Source organism: Phasianus colchicus, chromosome 7 (genome assembly GCF_987193195.1).
Source record: "Phasianus colchicus chromosome 7, bPhaCol1.hap1.1, whole genome shotgun sequence".
Lineage (NCBI taxonomy): Eukaryota > Metazoa > Chordata > Aves > Galliformes > Phasianidae > Phasianus > Phasianus colchicus.
In genome coordinates this window covers 8,219,462-8,238,307 of record NC_143442.1, presented here as the reverse complement: position 1 = coordinate 8,238,307, position 18,846 = coordinate 8,219,462, and the positions used below count along the sequence as shown (strand labels likewise).

Sequence of the window (18,846 nt, the reverse complement as noted above, 5' to 3'; positions counted from 1 at the left end):
AACAACAACATTTATTGGCTGTTTGTTATTGGAGTTAGAGCTATTTTTTCCTTAGTGTGGCAAGATTCTATCCCAAGTTATTTCCTATTACTGTGCTCCTAAAGAAGTGACCTCCCTGCCTACAACAACACATAGCTGTTAACACATTTGGATAACCTGGCTGTATTCATCTCTGTGAATTACCCAGAGAAAACAATCTATTTCTTCTAGAAGTTCATGAAAGCACACACAAAAAGGGAGGGGGAACAAACTACAGACACTCCTAGGAAAAAAATCTAACGCAAAATACTGTGCAAAGGCATCAGGGTTGTAAGCCTTTGAAAAAATCCAGGCCCCACTGAAGAAATTAATCTTTTAGAACTCCATATAGCATCTTTCAGCCTATATTGTGTATGATTTACCATGGCATCAGCAACGCATCTAAACAAGGGGAATTTTACCCTCTTCACAATATCGCACACTGACTTCTTACATTCTTGAAACAGAACTTAAATAATACATTATCTTTCATTCTCTCTCTGCACAGGAACTTCTCTGCCAATATAGTTGTCGTCCAGCATGTAATCCAAAAGTTGTGCATTCTCCTCTACCATCATCCAGTTTACCCTTTATTGAAACTTGTTACACCACTGTAATTCCCATAAACCACATTACCAATCTTCAGACTCAGCTCAGCAAAGAGAGAATAGGTATGTCTGGCAAAAGAATGAAAACTAAAGAGAGAAAAATAAGCTTTATCCAAGCCCTTGACAATGATTTGTCAAGCTTAGCCGAGCCTTGCACTCACTCAGCAGTAGGAAGCAACTAGACATGTACTTATACCAAATCCAGCCTTACTCTGCTCTTGGGTTATACAATATATTATACCTTGAAAACTGGCACTTATATAAGTGAAGTTACAGTGGACTCACATTTCACATGTAGAGAAACAGCTGCTATTTTAATTTAAAAAATCTAAATTAAATCATAACTTAAAAGCTATGTTTCGTCATCCACAGAACATGCCAAATCATATGCCTGAAATATAAAACTGATGCTGAAATTCTGGTAATATTTAACATATTCTTTATGAAGAAAACATTCTTCTTGAGCTTGGAAACTGACTGAACAATAGCAGCTTTAGGACCTCCAAAGCCGAAGGCGCACAAAGGTTATGAGAATGCGTCTGCCCAAAACTACAAATCAAAGAGTAACAACAATACCATATGTTACAGAACATAAAGTATCCTTCACAAACACTATAAAATCCCAGCATATCTCTGCCTCCAGAGTCCCACTGCCCAGTGGATGTTTGTGTTTCATTACACTATCACCATATAAGAACATTTTTACTCCATTTTTAAAGGCACGTCAAAAACCTAGTACCACTGAGTGACCTTTGGAGGGTTAAGACTAAGTAGTAATGACAGAAGATTGTCCTTGGCCTAATGCTGTTTAAAAATGCAGAAGCTGATTTCATGGAGAATGGCTCCAGGTGGCTTTAAACTGCAGCCAAAAGTGGTCCTTACTCATGTTGTTAGTTTCATTTAAATTATAGTCTATATATAAATTATATAGACTCCCATAAAACCCATTTCTTTTTGGAGTAATTCACACAGATGTATCAAAGGTCCCTGTGGTCTAAGGTGTGGCAACTAGTAAAGAAATGGGCACATCCACTCTGGCACTGAGACTCTGCATCAAAGCAGGAGGGAGAATTAGTTGCCTCCCATGTTAAACTGCACATACTCAGGGATTTGTATCATAGAGATGCACTCACCAGCTCATTGGGCTCACAGATGGAGGGACTTGGTGCAATAGCAGATTCTTTCACAATTACAAAAGGGGAAGTACCACCAATTCCATTACCAAAATCTTCCTTTTATTCCCTGGAAGAGAAAGTAAAGAAGTGTGAGAGCAATGCTTTCCATGCATCTAAGTGCCACTAAAGTGTTACAGCTAGCAGCGTTTTCATCCAGTAAGGGCACCGAAAACTTGGTCAGAGAATGAGAATTAGTCCTCTGAGAACAAGATCTTCTAGTAAGCCTAAATTAAAAGCAGTAGATGTGGAGATATACCTACAGTCCATTCAAGACCCCTCTAAAAATCAATGAATTATGCTTTACAGCAGCCCCCTGAGAAAGCACAATGAGACAAAGGAGTTCAAGCTTGAGCCTGAATGTTTGCACCTGGGGCCTGGGTTAAAGTGTGCATGTAGCCTCACCCTGCACATAACCCTTTGCAGAAGCACACTGTCTTTTGAGAAAGATTAATATAAAAGTATCTTAAGGGTCACAAACATAAACATCAAGCATATTTTTATCAACAGATCCCCAAAATTTTAAGAGATACCTGGAATACCCTTAAATGGCTCTTTAAATAGAAGATAATGAGTAATAAAACTGACAGACTCTTTTTTCTATGTTGATTTAAGAGACATTTTCCTTATTCCATTAAAATTTCTTTTCCAGACTCTCAACAGCAACAGTCTTGCCTGGTAAAACTTATTCACAGTCTAAATATGGTTTACATGGAAGCTTAATTAGACTCTTTCAGTATGGTTATGGAAACAGACATTCTCTGATCTGCCATACAAATGTTCCCATCTCATATTAACTTGTGAGTTATTCAGTATGCTTTGTCTAATCAAAAGGAAAATCACACAAATCTAAGATGAAAAGGTTCAGCCAAGCCCACCACTTCTCATACCCAGAGCACAACCACCAAACAACATCCCCTACATCACACAAATGGACTTACCTGTACACAGATCTGAGGAGATACAGTGAGAAAGAATCTTTTCAGGCTAGACCTTAAATCCCCATATTTTTGACAGATTGCTGCGGCCATCTGCTGCCTTTCCACAACAGGTGGAATATGGTTTATCAGATCTGCCATTGCCAAGACAACTATCATTTTACTCATTTATAAGATTTATGCCCCAATTGTCCTCATTCTTTCACACAGAAGACTTGTCTATGTGGGAAACTTAGTGCACAGTGAGCCAAGATGCTGACTTTCTGACTTTCAGCCGACAAGCTTTTCTGCTCTAAAGCTCTGAACGCCCACTTTGAGGGCCTCGCATTGTTACTTTTTCATGAGGCGCTCTGCAAGAATTCATGGTTGGAATTTGGTGCAGAGAAGTTATGTACAATTCACAATGTCCCAGGATGGAGGCTACCTTTTTCTAAGAAAAAAAACCAACAGGGTGTAAGATCCCACCACCTTCTTTTGTCAGAGATGAGGGAACCAGGAGATGTGTGCGGGCCCTGGGCAGCTAGGCCCAGGCCCTCAGCCAGGTTCATGGGGCCGATGCCAGGCTGGGCATGGCAGGGCTGTGGTGTAGCTGCAAACCAGCATCTTCTGGCCTCACTAGGAAGAAGCAAGATGCATGGTGAACATGGAGCCTCTGCTCCAAGCTGGGCTGAGGTAAAGTGGCACAGCCAGAGCTGGGTCAGGAAGCTCCAAGGGATCCAGCAGCTCAGCTCTCCATCGTGCCATTGTCAGACAAAGCCTGGGGAAGAATCTACTTGTGCTTGCAGTCAAAAAGCATATAGTTTGCTAGAAAAAAAAAATCTCATCCTTCACTCCAGCTAATTGCATAAAGAAAAGCACAGACCAGGGCAGGTAGATTTATCATCAAAAGCATCCACATCCATTTAGTTTCAGTAAGAGGTAATTCTCTGTGATGACTGGAGGTATTGCACTATCACATTTATGGCAGTGCCAAGTGTGGAGAACAGAGGATGTTGCTGTGCCAGCTGCTGTATGTTATCATTATTTGTACTAGCATCATGCCAGGATCCAGGTGCTGCACAACATAAAACAAAAAGTAATTCTCTCTCGCAGACAGTTTACAGAATAATAGCAAAGGTGACCACTCCTGACCTGGACAGTTTAGTCTAGATCAGGACAAAACAGAGCATGTATCAGATGCCATGCTTAAGTAAAACAGTTTTCTTCTCCATGGAAAGAATCTATGACTAACAGGAGTCAGGATTACAGCACTTGGAGACAGTCTGAAGGGACACCTTTGTAACAGCATGTTTATTCAGGGTCCTGTATGAAAACATTTTATCAGAGACACAAAACTGCTGAAGGCTGACTCAGAAGCCAGTTGTAAGAGGTTTAGTCCTTAGGTGGTAGAAATAGCCACGGGTCTCAGCACAGTTAGAAACCAGCACTTTTCTCTGAGTAAATTCTTCATCTACAAACACACAAAACACCACCTAGCTCATACACTTAGAAATAAAACATTAAAAACATTACAGATTTATCCTAAAAGCCCAGTAAATTGTTTCTTCTGCTCATTGTAATGGAAGAATCCATCCCCAAGAAGGCACCTAGGTTTTGGTTAGCACTCACAAGTACTGCCAGATGGAAGCCCATGAAGATGCTGCACAGATAGGTCTTTATTCTTAAAAAATTCAGGGAAGTTTCAACATGATTAGCAACAGAGTAGGGGATAGGAACTTGATTTCACCTTCTTTGTCATAGAGCATTTCTGCTTTCTTCACAACTGGAATTCAACTTCAAAACCTCCAGCATAGTTTCATTAAAATTTCAGGTTTTACAGGTATATAAGGACATTCTTTCTGTTCTGTTGAAAGAATCTTTAATACTTGCTCAGCCAGAATGAAAGTCTTTATAACACAGGTCTATCAAAGGTAAGTTATAGAAAAGAAAAAAACTCACTGTTTTTTTTTTGAATCTCAAAGAATATGCCAAAGATCTCCATCAAAAGAAAACTAAAATTCCTATAGAAATATGCATATAACTTCAAAATCCATTCCAAATTTTCAGAAAGCATTACTTTTTAGGCAGTAGGAAATCTGAATAAAACCCACCAGAAATTCTTGCAAAGTACTTTATAGAAATCTGATTGGCATGCTTCTTATTTGATTTGACTGAAATCAAAAGTGAAGTTTGAGAAATTTGGATTTAGGAAAACATGCGTAGGAAGATCCATTCAAAGCCCATTTCAAATGCTCCTAGGTTTTGCTATATGGTCCCTGCCCTGGCACTCTCTTCATCTTGGTGCTCATTGTTATGTATCTTAGCTCCACACACAGGGCCCAAACGAATGAACTGCAGTTTTGCCATTGTCCCTATAGGCTGATGGATCACAGTCCTAGTATTTTACCTGCATAATCCTTCCTCCCAGAGGGATGCCCCTAATTCTAATTAAATGAGTACCTTTAAGTCCCTAATCTATGCAAAACCCTTTTTAAAATGTGTACTGATAAAAGCACCAGGAACATATGTGCATACCACAATCCTATATGAAAAATACAAGAATTTACTTATCCAGTCACAGGCCTTATGAATATTTCTTGCATGTGTGAGTCTTACACTTTTAGTATAGAAATAAGCTATTTGAAAATGAATTGTGGAAGACCCTTCTGCTTCTAATACTGGTATTAAGATGATGAAGGCAGGCTCTGTACAAAACCAAAATATTTGGTAGGAAGGGTAGAGAAGATTAAGTGTAAGATGGCAGAGAGACAATCTCAGGCTGGTTGCAGCACCTGACTTGGATTATGATCTAATCAACCAAAAAAAATGAATACAAGGATAGTGTTCAAAAGACCTCTCCAAGATAAGTATGATAGCTTGTCATAGTGTTACTACAGTTGATGTCCATACTAAGCATCCTTGCAAGACAGTTTCAGTGGTCATCAACATAGCAGTCAACTGGCTCCATAAGTTGGGCTGGAGCTAGCTTGGTGCCGTGAGAAAAAAATCCAAAACCTTTGGACAATCCAGCTCACATGGCAACCTCATCTGCTTCTCCTCTCTGAATGAGAGGCTTCAGAAGCCCTGCTTTACAAAAAAAAAAAAAACCAAAAATAAACCGAGTAAGCTATCAGTATTTAGCCTTTAAAAAATATATAATGTTTTACAATTCCTAGAGTTAGATCTTGACAAGTTTACGCCTGGGATCTTACCCAACAAGAACTTCCACATAAAGTGCTGTTTTTAATAAATAGTACTGACAAATAAATGGCTGTGAATGAAATCTATGAAGCATCACCTATTTTCTAACAGATTCCATAATCACTGCATATAATTTCAACTTAATTCTGTTCTTCCTCTGCCTGCCAAGTATTGTGGGTTTGCCCCCTGTGCAAGCCGAATCAGAGACCTAACCTCTGGAGAGCCTCCCAGATCAACAAAATGTCCCCTCCTCATTCTTCCTCTGCTAGAGTTTGTTTAGCATGGAATTTATTTGCCCGTTTTGCATGAGTCGTTTGGCTGTAATCTCGGCAGCATGTAGCCTTGCCAGATTTCAGAAAGATGAGCAAACTTCTGAATCTGATAGCGACTTCAGCAGAATACCAAAAAGGGGCTTCTTTGTTCTCCATAAACAGACTATTTACTTTGATCTGGTAAAATGAATTAATGAAAGGAAATGACACCTTCCAATTTGGTGTGTGCAAGAGAAAGAGAAGTAGGCTTAATTTTGTTTTCTTTTTCCTTTTTCCAAAGATGGAGTAGGCTAAGGCATATCCTTTCCAAAGTACAGTGCTAATAGAAATAGACAGATTTTCTCTGGTAAAAAGTCTCCTCATAACACCGCAAGGTCCATGTATATGCAAACAGTTCAGAGTTATTACAAATCTAAAATAGGAAGCTATTCACTTGATCTTTTGGTTCAATCCTATTAGGACCCCCCTGGAGCTCTAAATGGATACCAGCCTGTCACAGGCCTGTTGCTGTGACGACCCAGTCTTTATAGAACAAGAAAAAGAAATGATAGTGATTGGCAGACCTTCCTTGCCCTAGTATGTAACACAAAAGGAGACAAAATGAAGAGGAAGTCAGACTCTTATTATAGGTTTGATGCTTCTTAACCTTACAGCACCTTACACCTGGTAAGTGTCACCCTGCAAACTTAAACCCTCAGAAGAGTAATATAACATTTCAGTCTCAGATGTGAAGAGCCAAGTCAGGCATTAATTTATCTGTCCTGTTGTTTTGGTTGATTGAAATGCAAACAGCATTCCTAGCAAAAGCGCATCTGCAAAAGAAAGAAATAAACAGAGGGTCAAATCCTGCTGGCCATGCTCTCACGAATGGGTTTACAGGTGTAAAAGCAGTGGGTCAAGCTGGATTTAGCTCACAGTGTAAATGAAGGACTAGCAAGGCAAGGACTACAAGAGGGAACTGTCTACAGCTCCTGTTTGCCCTGCATAAAAAAGGAATGAATTTGATAAATTCTGCCACATGGTGCCATACTGTATCCTGCTAGCCATAAATAATAGTCTGTTTCTAGTTTCTTTAGCCTCCCTTGGTATTGGTGACAGCATTGGTTATAAGAAAGTACAAAATATACTTTCCTTCACTTGTTTATTGTTTTGTTGGGATTTTTTTTTGGGGGGGGGGAGGGGAGGGATGGGGAGGACAGCAGGAAGGTGTGGGGAGGAGGCAGCTAAACAAGAAAAAAAAAGATCGGAAGAACAGGAATAAAATAGAAAGCTTCCCATTAGATTATGACCATGAAAACCCAGATAAAGTCATTGTGATGTTTAGAATATTGTACATTCAATTGTTGCATCAAGAACTGTCACATAAAATGATTGCCTAGGAGTGATAGATATTCACCTGCACCCACAGTGCCTGAGCTATGAATCTATATTTCATGCATGTTTTTGCCAAACTTAATTATAACTTTTTTTTTCTTTCACTCATTAATCTTGAAGTAATCTCAGGAGCCAAATAGCTTTCTCATGGTGCTGCAGAGAAAGCAAATCAAAAACTTGTCTATTTTCATTCTTTTCTGAAGTTGCCTTAAAAGAAACAAAATTTTTACTCAAACTTTCAAGCAGCAGTTCTAACACTTTTAGTACAACTTGGTATTTAAGAGTGTCACTAAACAAATGTTTGCTTGAGCAGGGAGATAAAATCCAATAAACTGTGACCCTTAACGACGGTATATAAGTTTTGTGTCAGCACGCTCAAAAAATGACATTCTGTAAAGATAATAAGGGAATGTTAAATTAGCAAGAACAGAAAGTCTGGCTATATTCTGAAATGACTTTTTTTAATATCTAACTCACCATTCAGAATGTTAATTTTCTTGAATAAGCAAAGCTGAACTTTTTATGGTCTGCAGAAAAGCGCTTGCACTTAAAATAACATTCAAATAATGGCACAGATGTCAGCTGATAGAAGCCAGTGGGGTTACAATGATTTTAAACAACAGTTTCTGATCCAACATCCTAAAAGCTTTCAGATTCAAAATTTAGAATATGCTACTGAGTGTTTTGTATTATATTTAAATATTTACATTTACAGCTCTCCAACATTATTCCTTCATAACTACTCATTTCCAAAGGGATTTCCATCTCCAAAATAAAAGACAAAATAAAAACGTGAATCCTTTACTGTTGAGGATTTAAAAAATTACCCGTCCTTTCTCAGAATTTTAAAAAGCAAGAAAGTTAGCACACAGGCAATCTTGTATTTTCTTTTAACATTTTAAACTTAATTTCACAGATGCTTTAAAAAAGATAACATTGAACTGAGATACACTTACTGTAATACATATACATACTGCCTGATGAAGGCTGTTTGTACCTGACAATGCAAGCTCCTAAAGCTGGATCATATGTAAAATTTGCATGAAAATATATTTGTTATCCAGGAGAGGAGAAAAGTTAAAGGGGTCAAAAAATAAACTGTAAGATGATTTATTTCATTTTTTAGTATGCTGAAATATCCTCCTTTCACAATAGGCATTGCTTATCATTTCCAATTGAGAAGCTGGAGCAAATGCCTCTTTTACAAACCTTTCTTCTTATTTGAAAAAAGAAAAAAATGAAAAACAGAATTGTAATATAAGCAACAATAAGCTGGAGCTTTTTATTTTCAGCATAAGCAGAAATTGTGCCCAGAGTTTTTCTTACATTAATACAAGTTTCCATATGACAGCTTGGTAAGTGTGCACTGAGATTTTAAACACAAAATGAAAACTTCAGTTAACCTGAAATGAATGCATTGATGTCACTGAAGTTACAGCAATTCAGCAAAAAGCCATGCTTTATACAGTTTTGTACCACTACCAAATTAGCTGTTTCGTTAAATTACCAAAGACCACATAATGAGTTCACAAACTATTACTAATTTACTGTGTTTCAGTAAGGAGAAAGGGGAGGCATTTGATAGTTCCATTTTAACTAACAGAAAACTGAGAACACACTTTCATGGCATAGCTTTTAATTTCTCATGTGGAAACAATGGCTTATCAATCTGTAAGATAAATAGATATTCATTTATTTTTTAGTATTAGTGCATTCAAGTTTGGAAAAGAAAAATAAGAAACCAACTGTATACAACGAAAAAAAGCAGCAAGAAAAAAAAAATCTGATCACAATTTCTTTTTCCTGCATTCTGCACAGCAAGAACTGTTTGCTCTGTAAGTACAGCACTTTCAAAGTCATTTGGCAGTACCTTTTAATTACCATTATTGCAGCAAGATTATAGCATTTAGCAGTATAAAGTTTCTGCATTTTCCTCTTTTCACAGTTAATGTTGTCAGCCTTAGAGATATGTACCAAAATATTAGAGTTATAGGGTCATGCTGAGAGGGTTAAACCACCAGTATTTTTCCTGGGTAGTACAAGCTGGAGAGCAGTCCCTGGAAAAAAAATGAAATTTGTCTCCTGTCTGTGGGATGAGCAGGGGCTTTGCACCACCTCCTGGTGTACGAGGGAAATGCCAGAGAGCAAGGCTCTCGGTGACTCCCTTTTACTCATCAGTTCTTGTTTTGTTTGGGTTCACTTGGGTTTTTGGTTCCTGTTTTGTTTTCGAAGTTTTTAACCCTTCTTTAAAACCTAGTGCTCCAACAGCACCAGGATGACTCCTCCTGTCCTACCATCCCCAGTCCTATAAAGCATATGGATGGACCAAAGGGTTGTTGCACCTTTCCCACCAAGAACCCCTCTGTGGACAAAGCCAACAGCACACACATTGCTGCTGTAAGCCAGACCCATCTGGAAGGCATGGGAACCACAAAGAGATAGCAGTGCTGGGTTGCCACTGTGAGGCCATGGGCACAGAGAGCCCCTGAGGTGCCAGATCCAGGTGGGATCATAGGTACTGGCCCTTTGTCCCCAGCCCTGTCTCCTTGGTCAAGCCATCACCAAGTCTTAATCATCTTGATCTTTTCTCCTTAGTCCCAGGGACAGTCTGGTCTGAAGACATACAAGAGATGGGCTATTCCTGCCTCATGTTTTGTTTGTGTACTGGATGGTTCTATGATGTTTCTGCCACAGAAAATGAATTAAACATAAAAGAAAAAAAAAGCAAAATCCCAGAGCTCCAGAACTGAATACTTCTCTCTTGCACTCACAACGCCACTGTGTGATGGAGACTTGGCCCTGTAAGCCTCATTACAGCTTAGAGCAAAAACAAAAGAGCTAATAAGGGGGTTTCATCATCTCTTTGGCTTCACGCTCCCAGCTTTAAGACAAAACAAGACACTACCACCATAATACCAGAAAAATAAATGCTTTTCTTTCTTAGGTTCATAAAACACTCATTACACATAATTAATCATAATGACATGCTGCATTCAGGCTTCTAGCTAGGTTCTGGCTGGAAGTGTAACGAATTGGCTCCTCATAGCTTCCAGTACTTTACCCAGAATGTTCTTTAGGATGCAAAATTGATTATCCAAAATAGAAATCTCCTCGTTTCCTTTGTTTTGGTTGCTGTTAAAAAACCTGTTAGTTTTTTGAACCTCTGCATTTTCCACTTCCCTTAAAGAGATAGCTATTTAAATCCATTGAAGTTAGTGGGTTTACACTGCAGTGAAGTTAACCTAGCAGCTACAAAGTCATTAAAAGCTTGGCCAAAGACTGACCAAACCTTGATTCAATCCTCACTAAAGACTTTGGGCTGCTATTGAGATCATCAAGAAATTATATATATGTCTTAATACTATCTACTCACAACAGACCCCAGAATTTAATATACGTTATTGATTTTAATACAATCTCTCATTGGCAAAACAGCATTTGATACTATTTATAAATATGATACTTAAATTTTAAGTCAAAAGACCATAAGACATTGAATAATAAATATCAAAGATATATAGGACCATAAGAACATCTTTGATTCTAAAAGTAAGCATGGAAGGAGAAAGCAATGATAGTGTATATCCATCACCCCAGCAGACTGTGACATTTAAACCAGGAGTACAAATTCTGCAAGAGAGATTTTGTTCATCCTCACATTACCTGCACTGCACTCTGATAACAGGAGGCTGGCACTTGATCCAAAGTCTATTTGGTCAGCGGTTTTACACACTGCTCATTTCAGTCTACAGGTCGAATTAGATCAACCCCCTGGAGAGACAGTGTCTGCTAGCTTCCTCAATTCCATGTGTGATATCAGGGCTGTAACAGAAAAACACCCACAGGCTCTTGGGAGAAAATGTTACCTCCTTCAGGCTCCACTTTAAGCAAGGATATCTAAACCAGCTCAAACAGACAACAGCCCCTTGCACGCTGAACACAAGAACTGAGCCTTCTTACTTGACAAACCTGACCATGAAGGATGCTTGATGTTGCAGGAGTAATAGCTACTGACTGCTCCTCAACAGGGCATTTATACCACATCAGCAGGACACTTCCTTCTCACATACCTCACAAAATGGTTTTGCTTAGACAAAAGCAGCAAACCTACAGAAACCATCCCAAGTCAGAGCGGATGGCATTGTTATTTGCACACAGAGATGGTCCTCAGAGTTTAATAATAATAATAATTGTGGATTATTGTTGCAAACCAGTACAAAGACTGAATAAAGGATTATGGATCCGCTGTAGAAATCTAAAGCAGACTTAGAAAAAAATGGAAGAAAAACTTTCAATAAAATTCTATGGGCCACAGTGTGCTTGCTTTCTGCTGAGCTTAGTCTAGTTGTAAGGCTGTCAGTTTATGGCTCTCCAACACATCCCCATGGGCTGTTCTAGCTTTCACCAGATGGCAGTGGCGTCCCAGGGACTATCCATTAGATGAGGTTATCAGCAGGGTCTCCTCCACTCTCCAGAAATGCCTCCTAAATGTGGGACTTCAGGGATTCTGCATTGCACCTTCATTATCCTGTTCAAGAGTCTTCCATTTTCAGTGGCACCCACATCCAGAACATTAGAGGAATCTCTAAACCCATAGGGTTCCCTGAACAAGATTCTTTTTTGTGCTGTTGAACAACAAAGAGAAGTGGTCCTGGCAGTTTCTGTGGTTATATCTACAGATTTCTATGAAATTCCAGAGATTTCTTCTGTCATTTAACTCAAAAGGACTTTCCTTATAAATACAATTACCAGGAATCAAGGTTTATGGATTTGGTCTTGCCACAAGCTCTGTTTGGGCTGTTATCTAACAGCCCAATCTTTTCCATTTTTTCCATCTGCATAATGAGCACAGTAATGCTCCTTTGACTGATGTATCACGGGCTTTAATTCAGCTGTCATCTGCAGGCTGCTGAGGTTGATGGCTACCATGGAAGCATCTATCTGAGCATTTGTACAGAGCACACATTCTTGGAGTAAGGGAGATATTTTTGTTCATGATTGTGGAAACAGAAAGGAGCATCAAGCAATGGATTTCCAACCACCACTTCTCTTAGCTTTTCAACCCCCATTACACTCCACACTAATTCATAAACTCACATTCATTCATTTATAATAAATAGTGTATTGTCTCTCCTATATATCAATCAGTGCCTTTTTCTCTCCCCACTCTCATTTCTCCCCACTAACAGACTTGGAAGCAGTTTTTCCATCAGGAAATTCTCACTTTGTCACTGAAATATTTTTTAGTTACCTATTAAAAAAACAGACTTGTATTAAATTTGTCCTGATAGAAGAAATATACCAATTCTGAAACTATATCTAAGAAAACCTCTTGTTGACCACAAATCTCTGAACAAGCACACATTCTGCATCTGTGCCCTTCTGAGCAAGTATAATGGTACAATCTCAGTCAGTTTTCAGGTTTGATTCTCTCCTCCCCAGATTTACACTGGCTCCATTGACTAAAACAGCATCTCAGTTTCTTACTGCAACTCTTATACACTGCATAGAGCCTCTGATGTAGACTGCCAACAGCTTTCACCAGGTGGCAATGGTTTCTGCAGAAAAGCCAGTAAGAAAAGCTCATGTTTAATATGCTGAATAGCCAACACTATATATCAAGGCTTTGCACTCTAAGCATCTCTATATGCCCCAATAATCCTAAAGTACTTTGTGCCTCATCAGACAGTTAATTTTATGTGTAATTTCACCAAAATCAACAAGACATATCTATATGAGAGTTTAGTACCATTTGAGATCTGGATCTTGATACTACACTGACCTAATCTCTTCTGAAACAAAAAAAAATATATGGGAAATCAAAAGTAAACTCCTCTGTTAATGGTCTGAAGTTATATCATCTGAAATAATGCAATTCTTCCTCCAGTTTCTGTAAAAATCCTTTTCTAGTGCTGCAGGGAACACATTTATAAGGGAGAAGGTGGAGATAAAACACCAGGCAGTAAATGAGAAAACAACTTCATTTGTCCTGCTCCAAGTAGCACACAGGATGATGACAATCAAATACTTAAAGAATTATTTCCAGCAGTCAGGAGCAATAATGCACAAGGCAATGACCTCTGTTAGCAGTGATGGGACTGAGGGTCCATATTAAACCAAACATTTCCGTACTTTGTCATCAACCAGCTTATCCAGGGACTTGGAGCTGCTGAGGGCCAGATGATCAACTCCAGAACAAAATCCATGTTTAAGGCTCAGCATCCACACAGAAGTCTGGTGCAAAACAGCTCGGAGTACAAGTGGTGTATAGAACTGTTAATCTAGTCAAAGGCAATTATTCTACACATGGGGGCAGGGGATACATGCATGTGACTGCATACACATCTCCAGCACACGTGTAGTCTCCTACAATAATGCCTTGTTTCTCCTACAGTCTTACCAAAGGCTGAAAGATTTCCCTGCTGAGATAAAGCTATTGTAGTGTTAAGAGAAGTGTTGGCACTTACTGCTTTTTTAAATGGCCAAAGAACTGCCTCGGGTACATGAGCTGAGACCTGGTACCAACTCAGCCTTCCTGAGACATGAGAAAAGTATATTCTCTTTTGTAATATGAAGAGACACAGAACTCAACTCTGTTATACAGAAGCACAACGCAAAAGGAAAGGGCTGCCCAGTACACATTTTGTTTATACACTGAATTTATATTCTTGCAATGCAGGATTTTGAGCCACAGCTTCATTCCCCCCCTAGCCACAATCCTACAGCTGTGCAAAAGCACATGCCATGCTGCACAAACAGGGAAGAGACACATTTTTAATAAGTTGTTCTGACATTTCTACACTATGGCATTTATATTTATTACAGCAAACCATCACAGTGCACATTGCAAATCAATAAAGTGAATGTGAAGCTGTTCATAGCACTCAAAGCCTTGTCCATTACTGTAATATCCAGTTGTTTACAGTGCAGTAGTGAGGCACTTGTAGGCCTCACTCAAATATGGCTTTCATTCTCCAACATGATCAAATGCCAACATGCTGTACAATGGCTCCTTTGTGGATCAGGTATATCCCAATTTTAGCCTTGGATAACACTGCAGAAGTCAAGAGGGTTGTAGTTCATTCACATCATCAGGTAAAGATAAATTAAGTCAAAACCTCAGACCCAAGCTGTTTCCAGAATTAGCAAACTTTTGGCTCAGGTCCCTTTCTCCTCCTTAAACTCTTCTTCCTGATAGAAAAGGATCACAAGGAGAAAGGGGGTGTGGAGACAGAAAAAAATGTCATCTCAGGCATGCATTGGCAGCTTCCACAAGAGAGGTCTTGAGCTCAGCTCAGAAAGCTATTTCACAGTTTCTTTGGCTGTCTGTGCAAATGTCTGTAATTTATTTCCTAACATTTCAGTCTGATCCTGCATGGAACAGACTGCAGAGACAGCCTGTTCTTGCCACATCCCTCCAGTATCCTTGGTGCGGGTTATTGAGTGGTCAGTCAGCAAGTGCCCTGGAGAGCTTCACTTCAACTGAGAAGTTAGTTATTATTATTATTATTCCTACTTCTCACAACAGAAACATTAACCCTTGTGGGAAAGAGCTTTGAGCAGAGTGCTTGCATTCCAGCTCTTCAAGAAGGAAGCTTTTGTTCTTCTCCCACAAAGAAAACAAACAAACTGCCATAGGTTTCAGGTTAGAAGAGCTGCAGGTGTGGGAGGAGTCTGGCACTGCATGGGAAACTCAGGACCCAGAGATTTCAATAAAAGTCTATGAGCAGCACAGGCTAGCTTAAGACAGAGCTGTCTGACCTTATCACCAACCAACCATCTTCAATAAACACATTTAAAGTAAAACTGAAACTCGCAGTGGATAAAATAAGTAATTGGAAGTTAAGTATTCCTTGTTTCCCATACCTCTTACACAATTTGTCCCCAGTGCTCTAACTCCCGTGCTCTAACTCCCTTCTGACAAGATGTTCACCTATACTTCTCCCTTTAAAAATCACCTTTGGGAGGGGGGGGGGGGAGGGGAGAAAAGAACAATCTTTTCCTCTTTTCTTTCTTTCCCAGCCACGGATTTCCCTTTTTTCATATCCTTAGTTCATTTCTGTCACACACACCTCCTTCACTGGCCCTTAATTGATAGAACATCACTCATTATCTCCCTGCAGCAGCAAACAGCTTTATTACACTGCTACTGCTACTCTTAACCCCAGTCCCAACTACCTGTTCTGCAGCAACACGGCCATGGTGCAGGGCCAATTCAGAGCAAACAGCTCAACAGCTCAAGCAGGACACACCAGTCCACACTCACAGATGTGGCTAATGAAACCAGATTGATCTATCCAGAGTGACTCCACCTGGACCAGCACTGCAAGGTTGACTGGCACATTGAGTGAGCAGCATTTATATTTTATTAAACACAGCAGGCTGTGCAGCAGATTCAGTTGCATAATATTGCATACACTGCTATCACCACAAGGTAAGAGCATGAAGAAGAGATACAGCAGCAAGGAATGGTATGGCTATGCCTGTGTCAGGACCTAGTCTGAAACCATATGCCTTCCTCAGAAATCAATAGGTAGTCAAGGCTGCCATTCTAAATTGTTACATGATACTGATTAGGAATTCCTGCTTTGCCTGAAGTTACTCAGATGTCAGAAGCAGCCCTGCTGCTTTAGAGCCTTACTATGCTGTTTCTAAAATCCACATTCCTCTGGTGTGTACAAATAAACTCCCCTGCTCCAAAAATATTTAACAGCAGCAGCTCCAGGGATCGTTCGCATTATGAAATGTAATTAGACCTACAAAAAGTGTAGAAACATTTACTAGCTTATTATATTAGCATAAAGAATAATTACACTACCTTCATTTTTTTAACACAGCTGTAGAAGTACATTTTTTGCTCTGTCAGCATGTGGAGAGGCTGAGAGGTTTGGTAAACCCACAGGTACGTGTTTATTTTACTCATGGGAAGAGCAAATATCCAAGGTTTCTAAGAACTCTGGAAAAGGGACAAACTGGTGCAATTTAACAAAATGCTTATTCTAATCTGTATAAATATGCACCACATGTATCTTTTATAACTGTTATGTGTTGTGCTATTTCAGCAATAGCCAGGATTGAAGGCTTTGTCAGCTATGCTTCAATGGATTCATAAAAGCACTTCTATTTAAAGAAAGAGGATTTCATAGTAATGGACAAAATTGTAAGTGCTGTCAATGGCTACATTTCGTCTCATTGATTTACACTGTGTAGGATGATTGCTTTGATTTGAATCACATATGCTGAAGACGTACTGCATTCAGTGCAAAACAGCCAGATTTCACAAAACAAATGAGCCAGCAAAATCCACTAATTCTCAGTGTGATGACTGAGTGAAAAACTCATGGGGCTATGCTGAAACATGGCTTGCAGTGCAGCAGGGATGGAGGCTAAGTCTCCAAATAACATTTTAAAACTGTCCAAAACGCACCCACAGCATTATCAGGTGGTGATTTCTAATGCAGAACTCAGTCAAATGAGGCCTCAGAGAACCTCCAGCTACTGTTAGGCATAGGATGCCTGGGGTTTCCAGATGGGACTGGCCCTGGCATCAAAACCTGCTGATGTTTGCTGCTGCCCTTGTTGGGTTGCTTGCAGTCTGGCAGATTTGTGTCACCTTCCTTTTTTTTTCCTCCCCTCTGCAAACCCTCTGTTCAAAGGTGAATGTCTCTGGGACATTTAACATCTCTGGGTTGGACTCTGTGCAATAAGCCTTGCTTGTCTTGTACCTTACCCAGACTTTGTTATAGTCTTTATGAGTGATGATCAGAGGTAAAATACCCTGACCAATCTGTGTTCTGCCTCAGCTGTGCTATTACAGTAAATCAGAAGGTAGAGGTTGGGATTTGGTTCCCAGTACACACCGAAGGCGCAGGGAGGTCTTGGCTGCCTCCTGACTTGTTTCACATAAGTCCCAAGAAGTTACACTTTTATTCCTCTGTAGAATAATAAGTATAGTCTGATACAACCAGCACCGAATTTTTCTTTTTCCTCTCTCAAACAGGGATTGAGTCTATGTGATCTTACAGTACAAACACACACACCTTTCCCCCTGAACAATCAGAAAGATCAATGCAGCAGAACAACAAAAGGACTAGCATGATGGAAAGGTGCTACAAAAGAAAAGTGCTCACCCATCTCTGAAGATCCAGGCTCAGAGGGAAAACTCCACCAAGCAAAGATCTCCAATAAGAGAACTTTCCCTAGTGGCAGGCAGCCTTAAATGGGGTCTAAAAGAGGTGCAGCCAGGCTCCACCCCTTCTGGTCACAGAGCTGAATTGCCTTCACCTGTGCTCCCGGGGCTGACTGGGTCCTTTCCCCAGGTGCTCAATCAGTGGTTCAGGCCATGACTCAACAGTTACCATCACCCCTACGTACATCCAACCAAGCACAGAGTAAAGCTTTGTGACCATTTCTAATGGCCTAAAAATTCAGCTTAAAGATGGGCATTATTCAAAGCATGCAATGCACAACAAACTTTCCACAAACCTAATGCACTGTAGCAATGGGACAGACTATATTTCCAACACATCTGAGATATTTATCATAGGAGAAACATGAAAAGGTTGGGCTGGATTTAAAATACAGGGTGTAAGCCTGTGAGATGAGAGGTAACTGAGAGCACAGAGGAGGACAAAGGATCCGGATCAAGGTCAGAGGAAGGTAAAACCTCTGTGCAGCATGGTGGGGAGCCATGCAGGGCTGGAGTCCCAGAGGCAATGCAGATGCACCAGTGCACATGTTAATAAGCTTCATCTCAGTAAAAACGATTACCATGGGCACAGCCTCCTGCTACACCAATTATTCTGCTTTGAGAGCTAGCTTAGTTTCTTCAAGGTGCTCCATTACGAGCATCCTGCTCTGCTCCCATTCCCTGCACAAACGCTTCACCAGCACATGGGTCTGCCTTCCAATGGGACAGAGCCATCTCGTTTCAGCATCCCAAAAATCTTTGTCCTCAACCCCTCAGGGTACAGGAGGGGAAAAGGATGACTTCTGAAGCCAAAGAAATAAAGTTTTAATCTTAATTATAAGGTTACTGCTTTACATTGCAAGAGGAATGGGGGAACTTTCCAGTGTCTTTTTCTTAAGTGTTATTTTAACTGAACTATCTTCAGCTGAGCTTTCTTATAAGGCTTATAAGGCTTGCTTGGGGGATAATTACATCTGTTTGGAGTATCTCATGCTGGAGTGATTGATAGATATATCAGCCTTGACTTATTTTTAATGCAGGGGATTTGGCAGAGCTTAAGAACCATTTCCCACTGAACTTACATTCGAACCTAAT

At 39.9% G+C, this 18,846-nt stretch overlaps 1 long non-coding RNA gene across 1 annotated transcript; it reads right to left on the bottom strand.

Annotated features, from left to right (window-relative positions):
- Positions 1–498: 498 nt before the first annotated feature.
- LOC149917206 (uncharacterized) lies at positions 499–17,746 on the bottom strand. The gene is made up of 3 exons (XR_016467991.1): positions 17,693–17,746; positions 1,760–1,868; positions 499–1,175 (listed from the first exon to the last, which is right to left on the bottom strand). It is a non-coding gene; the product is annotated as an uncharacterized LOC149917206 (long non-coding RNA).
- Positions 17,747–18,846: the final 1,100 nt, after the last annotated feature.